Consider the following 18,659-nt stretch of genomic DNA (forward strand, 5'->3'; position numbering starts at 1 on the left):
CACTCATTCCAGTTCAGCCATGTCAACTTTCTTATCTTTTCTATTCTATTCTCCCTTTTCAGTCCCAAGTCTTAGTATATAGTCTTCCCCAGTGTCTAAAATGGCTAATGGCTCCCTCTACCATCATTTCAAAGCCTGTCACCTATAGGAAGTCTTCTTCAAGTTGGTGTTAACTTCTCAATTGTTCAATGTGTTATATCAATTATGTCAATGTGTTAACTTCACAATTCTCAAATTGTGAAATTATTTAGGGGAATAGACTTAAAAACTACAACAACAACACTTACTTTCTGCCTCAGAACCAATACTACGTATTGATTCCAAGACAGAAGAGTGGTAAGGGCTAGGCAATGGGGGTTAAGTGACTTTCCGAGGGTCACACAGCTAGGAAGTGTCAGGTCACATTTGAACCCAGGACCTGTATCTAGGCCTAGCTCTCAATGCACTGAGCCTTCTAGTTGCCCCTGGGTCATAGACTTAAAATAATAACTACCACCATTCATATACTATCTACTATGTTCCTGCACCAAGCACTTTACAGATATTTCCTTTAGATCCTGACAATAACACTTGGATACTCCTATTATCTACATTTTTATAGTTGAAGAAAGGCAAACAGGTTAAGTGACTTAAACAAGGTTGCACAGATAGCCTGAGGCTGGATTTGAACTTGGGTTTTCCTGACTCCAAGCCCAGTTCTCTATCCACTTATATCCTTACATTCTCAAAGAGTCACCCCCTCAGGGCCCATCTTCCAACTTATGTCAAACAAATAGAAATGAGAGTGACTAATCTGTACATAAGGATCTCTGAGGGCCACATATTGACTTAGTTTTAATAAGTTATATTACCTCTATTTTGTTATCGTTTTATTTATTTTGCTAAGTATTTCCCAATTAACTGAATAGAATTTAAAAAAAAATTAGATATAATAAACTTCTGGAGACAACTTAATGGGAATAGAGAGGAATATACCTTTTTCTCAGTGGTACATGGTACCTACATAGATTTGACCATGTTTTAGGGCATAAATATTTCCCAATTACACTTTATATGAGTTCAAAATGTAGTGTTGTATGCTACATCTAGCTGGTTGTATGTTTATCACCTCTGTTTTAGATCAAGCAATCATTTAACAGATAAGAAAACCTCATCCAAAGCCACACTAGGAGTAAGCAGGATTTGAACTCAGGGCCTCTGATTCTAGGATCATGTCTTTTTTTCACTGTACCATGCTCCCCACTTTAAGTCACTAATATTTCCTGGGTTTCAGTTAGACTAGATTGCCTCTAAGTTCCCTCCAGCTCTGAGTCTGTGATCTAAGACATTTTTCTCTTAATTTTCAGGATCTTGAAGAATATGGAATATTCTTTTGGATAATTCAGACTATATATTCCTTGAAGGCAAGGATATTTGATTTCACACTCTTTAACAATGCCCCCTATCCCCTATCATTGTTCCCTATACTCAAGAGAATTTTTTCTTCTTCTGGGAAATAAAAGAGGGAAGAGTCCAGATCTATGTTTTTTGTCCATGTAAGGAGATCTTGTTGTTAAAACTAGCTTCACTGATGCCAATTCTAATAATCCCTTAGATCAGATCCTCTGAACCTACCAGTTATCCCAAACAGTTATATAAGTGTAGAATTAATTTTATCACAATCCATAAGTTATCTCTACCGTTTAATCATAGAGAAGAATTTTTTTTAGCCTATTTTGTGTCAAAGGCAAATCTGGCTGTTTATAGACCTCTTCTCAAAATGTTTTTAGATAAAATAAATAAAACACATAGGATTATAAAGGAAACAACCAACTGAAAGATACTGATGAAAAAAATTTGGGCTGAGAATCTGTGAGATGAGAATTGCCAAGGGCACTGAAAGGTTAAAGTCAGTTAGCACACATTTATTAAATAAACATCTATTAAGTGCCTGGCACTGTGTTCAGCTCTAGGAATACAAAAAGAGGCAAAAGACAGTCTGTGCCCTCAAGGAGTTTTTATAATAACCTCATGGGAGAAACACCAAACAATTATGTATAAATAAGCTATATACAGGAAAAACAGGAAATCATCAACAGGGGGAAGGCACTGAAATTAAATGAGGCTGGGGAAGACTTTCCATAAAAGAAAGGGTTTTTAAGAAGAAACCTAGGAAGTCAGTAGGTCAAGTTGAGAAGGGAGAATGTTCCAGGCATGGAAGATCGCCAGAGAAAATGTGTGGGGCTGAGATAGAGTGTTTTGTTTGTGAAAACAGCCAGGAGGCCATTTTCACTGGATAGCATAGTATAATGAGGAGAGGAAGGTGTAATGACGACTAGAAAGGTAGGAGGGGGCTAAGTTATAAAGGGCTTTGAATGGCAAACAGAGCATGCTGCATATGATCTTGGAGGTGATAGGGAACCAACTGCAGTTTACTGAGGAAAGGGATGACAGGGTCAGACTTGGGTTTTAAGAACATCACTTTAATGACTGAAGGGGAAATGGCCTAGAGTGGGGAGTGTATTAATTAGAATTTTGAACCCTTGGACTTCATCCCCCAGAAGTCCTTCAGTATTTCCCAGAATTCCTCTCTCCCACATTGTGTGGCCACCCTTGTATTAGTTTTCTGTATCTCCTCCCTCTCTCCTCTTCTTTATTGAGACCGCAGCTGGAGTTAGCTCCCTTTTAACTCTAGTTTTTTTTTGATTTTAATAAATCTTATAAATATAATACTTGAGTTATTGTATGTTAATTTTAATGCTCACAGGAGAGACTTGAGGTGGCTGGACTATTGCAATAATCCAGGTGAGAGGTAATGAGAGGCTGTCCTAGGGAGTGGCTAGGTCAGAGAGAAAGGGGTGAATCCAAGAGATGTTACAAAGGTGAAATCATCAGGTTTGGATATAGAGGGGGCGGAACAGTAAGAGTGCGAGATGACACCTAGGTTAGGACCTGAGGGAGTGGGAGGAAGGTCGAGGGACTTGACCACTTGGGTAGGATGTGTCAGAGACAGAAGGTGAACCGAAGGCCTGGGGAGTCGGAGGGCAGCTCTCCCTGACTTCATGCTCCTGGGGTCGGGGAGGAATAGCACCTCTGGTTTGTGGCTTGGTCAGGCTTTCGTTCAGGGTTGTTTTCCTTCTCTGGTGTCCACCTCTGACCCCACTCTCCCTGGGGCTCCAGGAAAGCAGAGCATGTGAAGCAGGGACAGCCTGGTAAAACCAGACCGAGGGGAGAAGATCGGGCCCCAGTGCTTTGGTGAGTTACAGAGATATACCCCAAGCACATAAAGACCCTGATTTGTTCCCAATCATCACCCACTGCATCATGAACCATCCCCGTCGTCCCATTTTTTGTCTTGCTGCTGGATTTGCAAATCTCTGGAAGAGAGAAGGAAGCGGACTTCTGTCTCTCTTAAATCCAAGCATGCACAAGTCAAGACAGCACCTTGGGATATCATCTGTCCTCTTAAAAAACAGAGGACAAACAAGAACAGCCACAGCTCGGCAAATAGTGATGGCTGCTGGCTGCTGCTGATACATGGGAATAAGACAAAGTCAGAGAATCTCTCTGGAACAACAAAGAAGCCGCTCTTGTGCATCCCTATTATTTGGCTCTGCTGATCCGAAATGGGTATCCCTTCTGCTTCATTTCTCCCTTGTGCTGCGGGGTATTCTTCCTCCTGAGTGACAGAGCCATCGATGCCCCGTTGCCAAGCTCTGCATGCCAGCTCTCACTCATGCGTGCACTAGCCCCCCCCCCCATTTCGCCTCCCATGAAGTGGCTTCAGGGACCTTAGCAACCCAATGACACTAAACCACAGGCTGCTCCCCCTCCGGGGCCCCAAACTCTAGACCGAGTCTATCCAGGAAGCCACGCCTCAGCTGAGGCCCCTGTGGCCAGAGTCAGCTCCGTGCGACTCCCCATTCCTCCGCTATGGGTTCCCTCTTTCTCCCTGGACTGGAAGCAAGCCTGGAAGGCTAGGAAGGCCATCTGTGTGGTACGGTACGAGACGCCAGCTGCCTAGCCTCTTCCCCTAGCTCCATGCAAGCCGAGAGGCGCTGAATCGCTCTCACTGGACACATCCAGATGCCTTAAGGCCACGCCAGGGTTCATCCTCTTGCTACAGGGAGGGATGGCTCTGGGCACTGCTAGATCTACCATTCTGTGGTTCTAAAACACAAGCTCAACTACAGGAAGGGAAAAGGACGTAAAAGTCAATCACAAAGCACTTCCTAAGCACCCACTATGTGCCAATCAGCAGGCTGAATGCGACCGACACCAAGAATGCATTCGCTCGCGTCCGCCTTCAAGGGTTGGTGGCCTAATGGCAGTCAGAGTGGCGGGCATGACAAAGTCACCCCGATAAGAGGAAACACTGGACTTGGAGTCGGGAGGCTAGCTTTATGATGTGGACAAGGCTGAGATTTGTCTTCCTCATCTGTAAAATGGGGAGAAAAACACACTAAAGGACCATACAAGGGTTCTCTGAGAGAAACACTCTGGACTTTAAAGGGACTCATGATTAATGTGACTAGTTTTGTCCATCAGTTGTATGTAGAGTGAGCTGCTTTGATGTTGTTCAGTTAGGCTGGACCGTTTGTGTCCCCATTTGGAGTTTTCTTGGCAACAATACTGGAATGATTTGCCATTTCCTTTTCCAGTTCATTTTATAGAAGAGGAAACTAGGCAAAAGGGGTTAAATGACTTGTCCAGGGTCATACAGCTAGGAAAGGATTTAATTTCAGGTATTCCTGACTCCAGGCCCAGCACGCTCTATCTACTGTGCCACCACCTAACTGCCCCAAGAATTAGATGGCAGAGTCAAAATAACAGTCACAATTGCAAAATGGACTACAGCGGTGAATTGGTCCAACCTCTTGTTTGTTCAACATTATGTGACAACAATGATGACGACGACGACAACCTTGGGTCAGGGCCCAAGATTTTATCCATATGGGGGCCTCCTGATAGGGAACTTTTCTCTCATTATACAGATTGGTAATTCAACTGCAATTTCTAGTTGTGAACTGACTCAACCATTTTGGAGGGCCATTTGGAATTATACTCAGAAAAACCCTTAGACCCTGCAATACTCACTACTCCTGGACATGCTTCCCAAGGGGATCAGGGAATAAGGAAGAGAACCTCTATGTTCCAAAATATGTATAGCAGCTCTCCTTGTGGAGGGAAAGAACTGGAAATTGAGGAGATGTCCATCAGGTGGGGAATGAATGGCTAAACATTGTGACAGAATACTACTGCGCTAAAAAAGAAATGATGAGCAGGCTAATTTTTTTAAAACCTGGAAAGAACTACATGGGATCATGAACCAAGAGTAGATGAGCAGAACCAAGAGAACATCATATAGAGCTACAGATTTAATACTTGAAGAATGACTTGCAAATGTCACCTCCAGAGACTGAACTGAAAATGGAAACATGAAAAACATACTCTCTATATACATATGTCTGCCAGATGATGCCTCCTATGATGTGGAAAGGGGAAAAGGAGAGGCTGAAATCCTTGTAAATAAATTCTATTAATAAAAAAATAAAATCTTATCTGAAGGAAAAACAATTGAAGTAGTACAAGATGCCCTGGGCACTGAAAGACAATGATTTATCCATAGTTACCCAGATCATCTGTGTATGAAAAAGACTTGAACCCAAGTTGATCTGTCTCCAAAGGCTGATATTAAGCTGTGCTGCGTCTTACTAGTAATGATAATTTTAGCTGACATTTGTAGAGAGCTTTATATATTATCTCACTTGATTTTCACAACCCTTTGAATTGAAAAAGTATGATCTAAATTTTACAGATGAAGAAATTAACAGATGAAGAAGACAGAGGTAAAATGACTTGCTCGTGGTCACATAGTTTATTAAGAGGTGGAGGTAAGATTCAAACCCAAGTCTTCCTATCTCTGAATCCAGTGCATTTCCCACTATACCACATGGCCTCAGAAGATTATCCAGCATTTGCTTCAATATTTTCAGTGATGGGGAGCTCACATTTTCATACTCATTCCATTTCTGGCCAGTCCTAATTGTGGAAAATTTTTTCCTTACAGGGATTTGAAAACTGCCTCCCTGTCACCCTTTTGCCCCAGTTCTCCTTTTGTAACTGCACAATAAGTCTCGTCTGCTGCCACATGACAGCCCTTTAAATAACCTTTTCTACAGGCTAAGCATCCTTAATTCCTTCAATGACTGTCTCTAGGCAAGGGTTACTAAGGCTTCCATTGGGCCAGTTAGCCCTATTCCCTGGTCAAAGATTGCATCTGTGTCCTTGGTCACAATAGGGAAAGGGAAAAGATGGATGCACCAGCCCCAGTCTATCTCTGAGACCACAGAAAAAACTCCAAACAAAACCGTTCCACAGGGTGGGTTTGAGAACAGCATGTCCACTGGTGCAATTAGTTCTATAGCTGGGATGGAACTGGACATTTCCAGGGAACCTGAATTACAATGAACCGCCAAGAATTTCCCCAAGTGTTTGAGGATGCCAGTGTGGGGAATCCCACATCCCATGGCTCAACCAGGTTTTAAGAATTACCAAAGCCCACATGCGCCAATATCACAGACAGACTTGCTTCCAGCTATGGTGGCCCTGTTTTCCAGGGTAAAGACCAATTTGCAGACACTACTTCAAATAAGGTAATTTCCTTTTTGCTTGACACACCCATTTCTTTACTCCTTTTGAAATCCAATCCAGGAACCCTCTCCACCCCTGAAAACATAACCCCATATTACTCACTGGTGCTGTATTGATTACATCCTGGGAATCTTCTACAATTTGATTCTGGGGACACCAGTGCGTCAGAGATCTGAAAAGGAAAGAAACTATATTAAAACCAGTTGGGGGCTGGGGGTGGAGAGCAGGTGGCTCATTCTGCTATGTAAGAGTTCTGAATCATGGGGAGGCAAAGTGGAGTAGTTGGGGGAGAAGGGAAACATGGTGAGGAGAGCAAGGGATAGTGTTAGACTTAGCAGTTAGGAAGACCTGAATGATTTGAGTTCAAATCTGGTCTCAGACATTTATTAGTGACGTGAACAAGACATTTAATCTGTCTTTGGACTTCAGTTTTCTCATCTGAAGAACAAGGGGGTTGGACCCAATAACCTGTAAGACTAAATCTAAATCTACCATTGAGTGAATTTCTAAAACTCTCTAGGGCTTTGTAAGTAAAAAAGACCCTAATCTAGTCTAAATAGGTCGATAAGAGGGGAGAGAAGGAACACCTCAGGAAAGGGGAATACAATGGGTAAAAATGATCAGGGATTATAGGCTTTCCTTAAACTTCACTCAGGTAAATTATTTTCTTTATCCAGAAAGCTATTGGCTGCTGCATTGGATGTCAAATTATTATTATTTCTTTTCTTGGGTGGGCAGTGAAGCAAAAGGCTCTGTAATTTACTCTTAACTTAAGAAAATTCTTAAAAACAAAAGAAAACAAAAAGAAATCTCAACATATATTTATACTGGGGGAAACTGCTGCCAAGAGAGCTCAATGTCCTTTGAAAATTCTTGGGAATATCATATCTCGAAATAGGAGGCCTCTGCAGTGGGTAATACCCCTGGCTGGTGTCTTGACTTTAGGTCTGAGTGGGCAAGAGCTACTAAGTAGAGCCTCTCTGAAAAGATGAATGAGTGTGTGAAAGAGTGAGAGGAGAGAACAAGAAGGAGAAGGAAGAGAGGAGAGGCAAAGAGCGGAGAAGAGAGAAAAAGAGAGGAGAGAGAAAAAAGAGGGAGACAGAAATGAGGGAAAGATAGGAAAAAAGAGAAGAAAAAGGAGAAGAGAGAGCAAAGAAAGGCAAAGGGAAGAGAAGGAAAGAGAAGAAAGACAGAGGGAAGAGAAGAGAGACAGAGGGAAGCGAGAGACAGACAGCGAACACATGAGGGTTTTCATTACATTTTATGAGGTGGAAAGAGGTTAGGGAAAAGGACTAGGAATGAGCTGCTTGTGGCTCCTATAGGTCTTGTGCTCTCTTCTCACTTCTACTCTTTTCTCTTTCTGGGTTGGGAAGGGCTAACATAGAGACTTTTCTTGCTATCCAAGAGCCACAGGTGGCAAAGGCCTTTAGAGGTGGCTGTAAAAAAAGGACAGAGAAGCTGAGAATAGAGGGCAAAATGGGAGCTTGACTTCAACTTCAGCACTGAGCCTTGGCTGTGGACAGATGTCCATAATTACCTTGGATCCAAGGCTGTTCAATTTCCCAGAGTGAAATACAAACAAGAAACAAGAATTTATTAAGCACATATCTGAGCATGCACACACACACTCAGTCTTCCCTATAGAATACATATATGTGCACATGTGTATATATATATATATATGCATACCAAAACACATGTAAAATTGAAATGACAAATTTTAGGCTGACTGAGGAATGAGGCATTTCCCTTCACCCCCTGTCTACTACCCATGTTCTTTTATTTTACAGGACTGTTTAGTTCATTCAGCTTTGATATTACTTTTAATTGTTAGACCTGTGGTTCAAAGTATTTCCTCCCTTCTCTTCATTTCTTTAAAGTAACATTTTTTTTGCAGCACCCTTTTTGAACTTTTCCTATTTTTATTCTTCCTCTCTCGTTGCTTTTATTTGCTTCTGAATTTTCTTCTCTAATTCATGGGCTATGTTTTTATTCATTATTTCTTTATTTTCTGTTTCTTCATTATGTTCTCTTCCTGGAGTAACAACATACTGTTTCCTACTTTCCATTTCTATATCATTGTTTTATCCCATCTTCCTTTTTTCTCCTCTTGTGTACCTTACTTTGAATTCATCTCTTTCTTCTTTTAAACTTCTAAAACAACTTCTTACTTACTTATCTCCTTACTTAGAGCACCTTTCATTTGTTATCTGTCTGCCATGTGATCTTTCTTACTCTGTTCTGGTTGTTGTCCTTCATACTTCAAGAGGATTGACATGACATCACTATGTTGCATCAATGTATGCTGTGCCTCATTGGCAGATCAGACCAATCTAAGCTCAGAGGGCTCTACTACAAGTGGGGGACAAATACAGTCTGTATGAACATTTGGGATGGATGAGGGGTCTCTAACTTTGCTCAGCTTATGTTTCTTTTGAGCTACTATAATTCTGCTTCGCTCACAGAGCATGGCGCCATCTTTGATGTGGGCACACCATGAAGGATATTTCTGTGCCAGCATTTCCCATGTCCCATAATCGTTACCAAAGTTCTTCACCTGGAGGGCAGGTCACTTAATCTTCTTAGCCTCTGTTTCTTTATCTATCAGATGAGCTGGAAAAGGAAATGGCTGCATCTTTTTTTAATAACCTTTCACGGTTTCTGTGAAGAACTTTGGTAATGATCGTGGGACATGGGAAATGCTGGCACAGAACTATCCTGCACGGTGTGCCCACATCAAAGATGGCGACCATGCTCTGTGAGCGAAGCAGAATTATAGTAGCTCAAAAGAAACATGAGCTGAACAAAGTTAAAGACCCCTCCTCTATCCCAAAGACTAGCATCTTTGCCAAGAAAACCCAAATGGGGTCATGTGTTAGACATGACTAAATAGATATGTATAAATACATTTGTATATTTGTACATATGTATACAACAGACATACAAAAATGTATAAAATATTTCAGTGCAGTTTAACATTTTCATATCTTAAAATTGCACTAAGAGGTTTGGGACAGCGTGCGTGCGTGCGTGCGTGTGTGTGTGTGTGCGTGTGTGTGTGCGTGTGTGTGTGGTCTGGACACCTCTGATCTCATCAATATGAAGAATTCCTGAGGAGTGACTCCCTCTTCCTACACGCATCAGCGGCTCCTCTAGAACTTAGAGAGGCCAAGTGACTGACATCCATGGGCACACAGACGGCTACTACATAACGCGGTTCGTCCTTCATTTTCAAAGAGGCCCAATGACATCACAGGCGATGCCCTGACTTGTGAGTGAATTGGACATAAGCGAGGCAGAGTGGTACAACACCGCCAGTTCGCTCTCTCCCAGTCATCCAAGTCGGGGGCAGGCCAAAAGTCAGGGTGCCTGGAGATGGCCCTGGAGGCAGTGGCTCACCCTGGCGCCTTCCGTGTCTGACTGCTTCTCATGCTCCCCAGAGCCTGCTTCCGTCCCCTTCGTGGCCGTGGGAACAAAGTGTTCTCAGCTGCCCATTCCGCGGGGGCAGACTTGGCATGCTTGGGGTAGACCGCCCCCGAACTCCCCAACGGGGCTGAGTTCTGTCATTTATTCTCAACTTGGTCTAGCCTGCCCGGATGGTTTTACCAGGGTGTGGGGGCTTTGCGTGTGCCAGCTTCAAGGAACCACAAGTGAGAGTCAAGTGCCTGGCAAGGGCTGGGCCAAGTCTTTCTTGAAAACCCAAGAGACAAGAGTAGGTAGAAGAGGACATTAGGGCAGGAGGCCTTAGAAGCTGGGCAGGAGGCAGGCAGGACTGGGAAAGCCCTTCGGAAGACAGCCTGGGGCCGCTTGAGGCAGGACTTAGGAGGAAGAAGGGGAATTCCATGCATGGTTCCTTCCCCCAGGAGATGGCCCAACTCCCATGCCAAGCCCTTCAGACCTGGCAATAGGGGTCTGATTTTACGGTGACCTTCCACTGACTGGGTGATGATCTCTGGGCAGCCTTGTGAATCCAACTCACGCAGCAACCAACCTACAGCTTCAAGTAAACATCCTGAAGGATTCCTGGAAGCAAATAAAGGCCAGGGCGGACTGCCCAACCCAGGTACGTGTACTCCCACACAATCAGACATGAGGCCACAGGCCATCTGTTTGGGGCCACCAGAGCGATGATGTAAGCCCATCTCAGCTGAAACCTTCAAGGGTGGCCAGCCCCCGGGTCAGTGAAGAGCCAGGACTCCAGACCACCACAGGGCGGCATGCCCCCTAGCGCAGCCAGCGCCAGCAAGGGTTCAGACACTGAGGAGGGGGATCAGTTGTCCAAGTAAGTCATTCTCTCGGTAACTCGAAGACAGCTCCATGTGTGTGAACTCTCAGACTCTGTGCAAGTCACCTAACTCCTCCATTTCCACAACTTGAAAATAAAGAGGATGAGACTCCAATTAGCTGCTTCACAAGATTGTTAGGAGGAAAATACCTTTTCTTGGGTGGGTAGAGGGTCTGAACATGTAATTTCATGAGCGTGGGTGAGTTCTTAGTTTGGAAATTCCCCTCACTGGTGCAGATTGGTCTCTCCTCAGTCATTTAGATTTTTTTGTTGTGCAGTAGTTTCAGTGGTGTCTGACTTTTCATGATCCCATTTGGGGTTTTTTTGGGGCAGAGATTCTGGAGTGATTTGCCATTTCCATCTTCAGCTCGTTTTTGCAGATGCAGAAACTGAGTTAAACAGGGTAAAGCGATTCCCATGATTTTAGAAAGTTGTTTAGGGAATAGAAAGGGAAAGCAATTTGCCCACAGTCACATAGGGAATATGCATTGGAAGGACTTCTGTATCCTGGTTTAAGATGAAAGGATATAAAGTACACAGAGACTTGGAGTCAGGAAGACCAAATAGTCTTTCACGATCACAGGCTACATCTGATCCTGGGCAAACTGCTTCACCTCTGGATCCCCCAAGCAGCCCTCCAGGACTGCTCTATTAAGCCACAGACGGAGAGGGTTTTGCCACTAGAAGTCCTACACAAGAAATCAATCAATAATACACATTAATTAAGCACCTACTATGTGCCAGGCACCCTGCTAAGCTCCAAGGATGCAGAAAGAAGCAAAAAACAATCCCTACCCTAAAGGAGCAGGGAAGCTTTTTTTATTGGTTTCGCCAGTGGACAATGCCTGTCATACGGAAGGGGTTCAATATCTTATTTTTCATTCATTCATTTAAAAAAAATTCTCCTTATCTTCTGTCTTAGTAGTAACTTTAGGCCAGAAGTTCAAGGGCTAGGCAAAGAGGTTAAATGACATGCTTAGGGCCACTGCAAGAGTCATATCAAATTTGAACCCAGGTCCTCCCAACTCCAGGTCTGGCACTCTATCTACTGTGCCACCTAGCTGCCCCTATCATTCACTCATTCTTTATTCATCCATCCATTCATTCACAATAGGACCTAAAACCCATGGCTCCCTATTGCCTCAAGGATAAAATACAAACTCTTGTTTGACATTTAAGGCCTTTCACAGTTAGGTTCTGCTGACCTTTCCAAACCGTTTATATATTCCTTTTCACACTCTATATACCAGCCAGATCAATTTACTTGTACATGGCATCCTAACCCTTCCCTGTCTCTTGCCTAGAATGTATTCCCTCTCCTCAATTCTTGCCCTAAAGAATTCTTAGATCCCTGCAAGGAGCTGCTCAAACACAAATTCTTTTCCTGATCTCCTTGGCTGTTTGTCTTTTCTTCTTTCTCCTCAAAATATCCCTTTCGCATCTTGGGAGTTGGGGCCGTGTATCCATGTAAAAGTTTTTGGCCCGCTCTTCATACCAAAGTCTGACTTTCCCCTTTTTATTTTATGGGGTGTTTACAGTACCTTCCTGTAACAACTGGGTTAAGTATTTGGTCCATAGGTTATACGTAGGTCAATGTTAACATTTCTAGCCTTTGTTTATCATCGGCTGGCTTTCGTGTTCTTTTCACAAACTTTATTTAATGTATAAAAAAGGAATTGTGTATATTTATGGTATTAAAAGACAAAATGTTGATATTATACAATACTAAACATGTATTTTATGCATTTCTGGGTTTCTAAACTTTTTCGATGTCATCTGCTTGCTGGTCTTTGCGTGTTGTCTGTGGCTTCCGCAAAATTGATCCCCAAATTCTCATTTAATTTCTTTTGCCAACTCTCAATATCTTGAAACCACAATGGGGAAAGTTGAGATACCAGTATATGTATATGCATGTGTGCATATTTACTTGGGTATATATGTCTCCTATAGAAGCTCTTTGAAGGAAGGGGTGTGTGTGTGTGTGTGTGTGTGTGTGTGTGTGTGTGTGTGTGCGCACGTGCTAGCACTGTGCAAAGTGCCTTACCATAGCCCCTACTAATCTTTGTTAGATTCTTTTGGATCAGATTTTCCACCTCCCTCTTTTTCCCTCGCCTCCTGGTCTGGTGGTAGCAATCAAGGAATCAAAGTGTTTTTTTTTTTTAAATTAAGCAGCTACTATGTGCCAGGTGTATCATGCTAGGGGCTGGGAATAAAGAATGAAATAATCTATACTCTCAAAGAGCCTATGTTCTCCGGGGGAAGATAACAATCGTGTGTGCATGTACAGAATGTATAAATAGAGAGTCTGGCCTTGACTTCAAATCTAGTCGCAGATACTTGCTAGCTGCTTCACCCTGGGCAAGTCATTTAACTCTGCCTCAGTTTGTTCATCTCTAAAATGAACTGGAAATGGAGAACCACTCCAGGATCTTTGCCAAGAAAACCCCAAAAGGGGTCATAAAGAGTCAAACATGACTAAATAACTGAACAACAACGTCACATACAGAATATTAAGAAACTAAATACTAAGCAGGTAAATATAAGGCTAGGAATGAAGGGGGAGACAGGGAAGGAGAGAAGGGACGGTACCAAGAGTCAAGGTAAAGTGGAGAAGAGAAGAAAGATGCCTCTGAGCATCTGAATGGAGGAAGGTGAATGGACATGCTCCACCCCAGGAGTATCAGCTCTAAACTTTGGAGGGCTTTTTCAGAAATCAGTGACCCAGATGGAAACAAAAGAGGGAAGGCTAGGGCTTTAAGAGCATTAAAGATGGCAATATTTCTATAGTGCTAAAGCTTTTTCTATCACTCAGCAAGGCTGGAGTCATGAGCAGCAGCTAGGCTAGTGGCCTTTGTTTTAGCAACCCCTATACATAAGTTTACTGCTAGTTCAGGTAATAAAATAGACACTTGAAAGAAGGAAAGAAAGAAAATAATTCTCACTCACCCTAATAAATACAGTTGCCTAGTAAGCAATATATCAAAGAATCAGATAATGAAAGGGCCACGAAAAAAAAGGTTGTAGAGATTAATCAGGTCCAATCAAGGCCCAGAGACTGAAAACGATGGGGAAGCAGCAGCTTGGTGATAGAGTGCATAGAATATTGGACATAAGAATCAAGAAGATCTGAGTTCAAAACCAACCTCAGACACTCACTAGCTGTGTCACCCTGAGCAAGTCTCTCAACCTCTGTGTCAGTTTCCTTATTTGTAAAGTGGGGATAATAATGCACTTACTTCTACCTACTGTGAGGATCAAAGGAAATGATATTTGTAAAGCTTTCAAGAAGCATATTTTCTGAAGGGGGAAATCAATATGTACATGGAAAAATAGATATAAAACTTGTTACCACGTAGTGTTTGCTGGGAAGTTGGGGAAAGCATTAACAATGAAAGAAATGAAATGGCACCTTGCTTGAATGAAGCCAGATTCATTAGAGAGGTAGAAGTGGAGAAGGACAGCATTCCATCACATGGACAGCTTGGACAAAGGTAGAGAGGTGGGAATGTGGTGAACCTGCACCTCACCACCTTTGAGCCTTTTCAAGCCTGCCAGAGCTCATGCTCCAATGGCAGAGCCATCAAGAACCCAGGCTCCCTTCCACCTGAGGATGAGGCATCACTAGAGAATCTTTGTGCTGGGTATACAGTAGATGCCTAACTACTACCTAGAGATTGATTCATCCCTGGACATACCCAATGTAAAAGAGAAGATTCAGTAGTAGTTTTTTTCCACCAAACTTGACCCTGTTCAAATGTTTTTGTAACAACCCTTCTAGGATATTCCCTGACCAAGTCCCCGGAGGGTGGCTGCTAGCCTGTGTTCCAGTTGACATCCTATTGGAAGGCTACTCTTATCACTGTTACATTTTCCTGACTACTGACCATTAGAATGCCTCTTCCAGCACTATCACTTCCACCTCCTCCACCTCGACTCTGTACACCACTATTGCTCAAACAGGTCAGCTTTTGCATTATTTTGCTGTGCCTCAGACCCCTATCCCCATTTCTAGTTCTCTTCCCCCATTAGAATGAAAACTCCTTGAGTCTAGGGGGTGTCTTGCTAGCTTATATTTGTATTCCTGATGCTTAGCAGTACCTGGAACATTGTAAGCTCTTACTAAATGCACGTCCCATTCATGTATGTATCTCTCCATTTATCTATTAATCTAGCTCTCATTTGTGTAGCTATCTATCCAGCCATCTAGCCTTTAATCTATATCTATCACTTATCTCTCATCTGTTTACATCTACCTATCTCTATCATCTATTTTCCATCTACCAATCCACTATTAATCTGTCACTTGCCTACCCATTCATATTATTTTTCACCTGCCTATATCTATCCATCCATGTGTCATCTACCCAACCATCCATCTCTATTCATCATTTACCTCTCATCTGTCTACCATCTATCTGTCAATTTTTCACCCATCTCATATGTCAGTCCATCTATCTATCTATCCATTAATCTATCACCTATCTCTCCTATCTAGTGATCTATTCATTCATCCACCTATCATCTAACCATCCTTCGGTATCCATCATCTCTCCCATCTATCATCTATCAATCACCCATCTCATCTGTCAATCTATTTATCCATCTATCCATCTATCTATCTATCTATCTATCTATCTATCTATCTATCTATCTATCTATCTATTTATCTATCTCTATCCATCTATCTATCTATCCATTAATCTATCACCTATCTCTCCTGTCTAGTGATCTATCCATCCATCCACCTATCATCTAACCATCCTTCTGTATCCATCATCCTTCTCCCATCTATCTATCAATCACTCATATCATCTGTCAGTCTAGCCATTAATCATCTATCTCTCATCTGTCTGTCTAGCTATCTATCTGTCCATTAGTCTATCATCTATCTCTCCTGTCTAGCAATCCATTAATCTATCATCTATCTCTCCTGTCTAGCGATTTATCCACCCATCCAACTATCATCTAACCATCCATCTGTATCTATCATCTCTCTCCCATCTGTCTATCATCTATTGATCACTCATCTCATGTCAGCCTAGCCATCAATCTATCATCTCTCTCTCATCTGTTTCTATAACTATCTATCCATCATCTACCTATTATTTATGTAACCATCTATCTAGATCCATCATCTCTCTCCTGTCTGTCTATCATGTATCTGTCGATCTATCACCTATCATCTGTCAGTCTAGTTATCTATCCTTCCATCTACCTATCATCTATCCATTCATCTATCATCTCTATTTTTGTCTCTCATGAATGTCTATATTCATCCCAACTATTAACTATCTATTACTCATCTATTTATCCATCCACATGTCACCCTTCTTTATCTCTCATCTATCTATATACTCATCCATCTATATCCATCATCTATCTCTCATCTGCCTATCCATTCATTTATCATACCTATATATCATCTCTTTCATCTGTCTATATTTATCCTTTGTAAAAATAAATGATGATGTTATAAAAATAAAATATTTAGATGGAAAAACTGTTTAATATAGGTTCAAAACTGTTTAGATACTTCTGATAGATGTAATCAAAAGTATCTTCAGTGATGAAATGAAGTTCAAATGTGAACTTCCCTTCAGGGCCAGGCACAAGGACACTAAAGAGACTCTTATTATGAAAATAAAATATTTATTGAACTATATAAGGATAAATAAAGGATTTCTAATTCTAAGGGATTCTAAATCCACCCAAATAAACTCCCAGGTTCCACAAGGAACTGCTTCTCCTGTGTTTCACACAGGCTACACTAATCCTCCCTGATCTGACTAATCCAAATTTATGCTATCTAAACAAAACTACTGCTAATATCCTTATAAATATTAACTTCACCTTCAAATTATAAAATAGCAAAGGTTAGCTGGTTGAGTCTCAACAAGAATCAAGTTAGGATTCTGAGCCTTAACAGACTCAGAGTCCAAACCAAAGACCAAGTTTTTTTGGTCTTCTCAGAGTTTAATCAATCTATTTAAACAGCAATGGAAAGTCAATAGTGTTTCCCAAGTTGGGAAAGGAAAACACAGCTCCTTCAGATCTTTCCCCCAGACAGAGAGGGAGACAAAGATGTTACCTCCTCCAGCCCTGAGAGAGAGTCTCTGAGAGGGTGTCTCTGCCAACTTCCAGAGAGTAATTGACACAGAAAATGGTTATAACTGTCAGCAGTTGAAATTAACATGCTCTCTCAGCTCTGCTTCAAACTCCAGCTCTTGTCTCAAGCAGCCACTTTACTTCTTATCTCTAAACTAATAAAACAATATTTATTTTCTAATATCATCCTTATACCATCTATCATCTACCTATCTCTCATCTATCTATCCGTCCATTACCTATCTGTGCCTGTCATGTCTAAAAAAACATCCATCTATATCCATCATCCATCTCTCATCTGTCTGTTTGTCTGGTAGCCAATCCATTTGTCTATCACTCTACCTGTTTTAGTTTCGAAAACCCCAGGTATTAAAAGAATTTCCAGACTTTTCAACAATATACTAATGAATGATCCTTTTAGTTAAATCACCACATTCTTCTTGGACTCATTTTTCTATGTTAAGTTTTTTTAAAAGGCAATATGTGTGAGAGCATAAATGTTCTGACTCATAACTGGAAAAACCATTTCTCTAGCTAACTAACACATTCCAAATCTGTCTAGTCACATGAATTGAGCAAGAATGGCTTGCTCAATTGGGCTGTTATGCCTGAGCTGACATGTATTTAACTCAGCAACTCTGGTCTCTTTTTTAGCCCTCTTCTATCTCTTTGTATCAGAAAGACAGGGCCTTAATTGTGGTGGGCTTGGAGTGGTGTTTAAAAAGACACTGGACCTGAGTATAGACTCAGCTTTATACAAAACAACTATATCAGGTTAAGAGAGTAAGTCTGGAACCTATTTGATGTCAACTGACCTATTAACTTGGGGCAGGTTACATAAAATGGGGATAAAATGCCAATTCTTGCCCTATTCGGAGGGGTTTTTGTCATTTGGTTGTTTTTCAATCATATCTGCCTCTTTATGATTTCATTTCAAGTTTTCTTGGCCAAGATACTGGTGTGGTTTGCCATTTCTTTCTCTGGCTCATTTTACATTTGAAGAAACGGAGGCAAACAAGGTTAAGTGACTTGCCCAGAATCACATAGAGAGTAAGTATCTGAAGCCAGATTTGAACTCAGGAAGTTGTCTTCTTAACTCCAGGCCCAGCACTGCTCCACCTAGCGGCCCTAAAGTGTTATGAACTGGTATGACTCCTGCAAATTGGCATACAAATTAAATTTCTATAAAGCAGAACTGGTTGTAAGTGCACAGGAGAGTTATAATTTAAAGGATCCTCAAGGTGAATTTCTACTTAAGAATGAACATACTTCATTGATGACTTTTGTTTTTAGATCACAATCATCTCAGACTTCTCCCCGCTGCAAAGAGCCTTCCCCTCAATACAAAAAGCAGTGACACGGTGAGTTTCTGTCAGAGTATTCGGTGATTCTGAACTCTTTCATGAAGTGACAGTAGTTTTGCAGTGATAATGGTTCTTCTCTGTAAAATGAGGGGGTGGACCCTCAATGGTCTAAGGCCCCTTCCAGCTATAAAATGACAATTCTACAGGGTTAATTCTCAATGATTAAGAACACAGGACCTGGAGTCAAGAAGCCCCAAGTTCAAATCCAATCTCAGACACTTTCTAGCTGTGTGACCCTGGGCTAGTCACTTAATCTCTGACTGTCTTGACAA

The 18,659-nt window shown here is 41.8% G+C and overlaps 1 protein-coding gene across 7 annotated transcripts in view; it reads right to left on the bottom strand.

Annotated features, from left to right (window-relative positions):
• The window catches only part of ZHX2 (zinc fingers and homeoboxes 2), a 211,492-nt gene that overhangs the window by 98,816 nt on the left and 94,017 nt on the right, over positions 1-18,659 (bottom strand). For all 7 annotated transcript variants that reach the window (XM_056823149.1, XM_056823146.1, XM_056823144.1 and 4 more), the window contains one exon: positions 6,736-6,805. The gene's annotated coding sequence lies outside the window, so the exon portion shown is untranslated. The remainder of the gene's footprint in view (positions 1-6,735; positions 6,806-18,659) is intronic.

The sequence above is a fragment of the Monodelphis domestica genome, chromosome 3 (assembly GCF_027887165.1).
Source record: "Monodelphis domestica isolate mMonDom1 chromosome 3, mMonDom1.pri, whole genome shotgun sequence".
NCBI lineage: Eukaryota > Metazoa > Chordata > Mammalia > Didelphimorphia > Didelphidae > Monodelphis > Monodelphis domestica.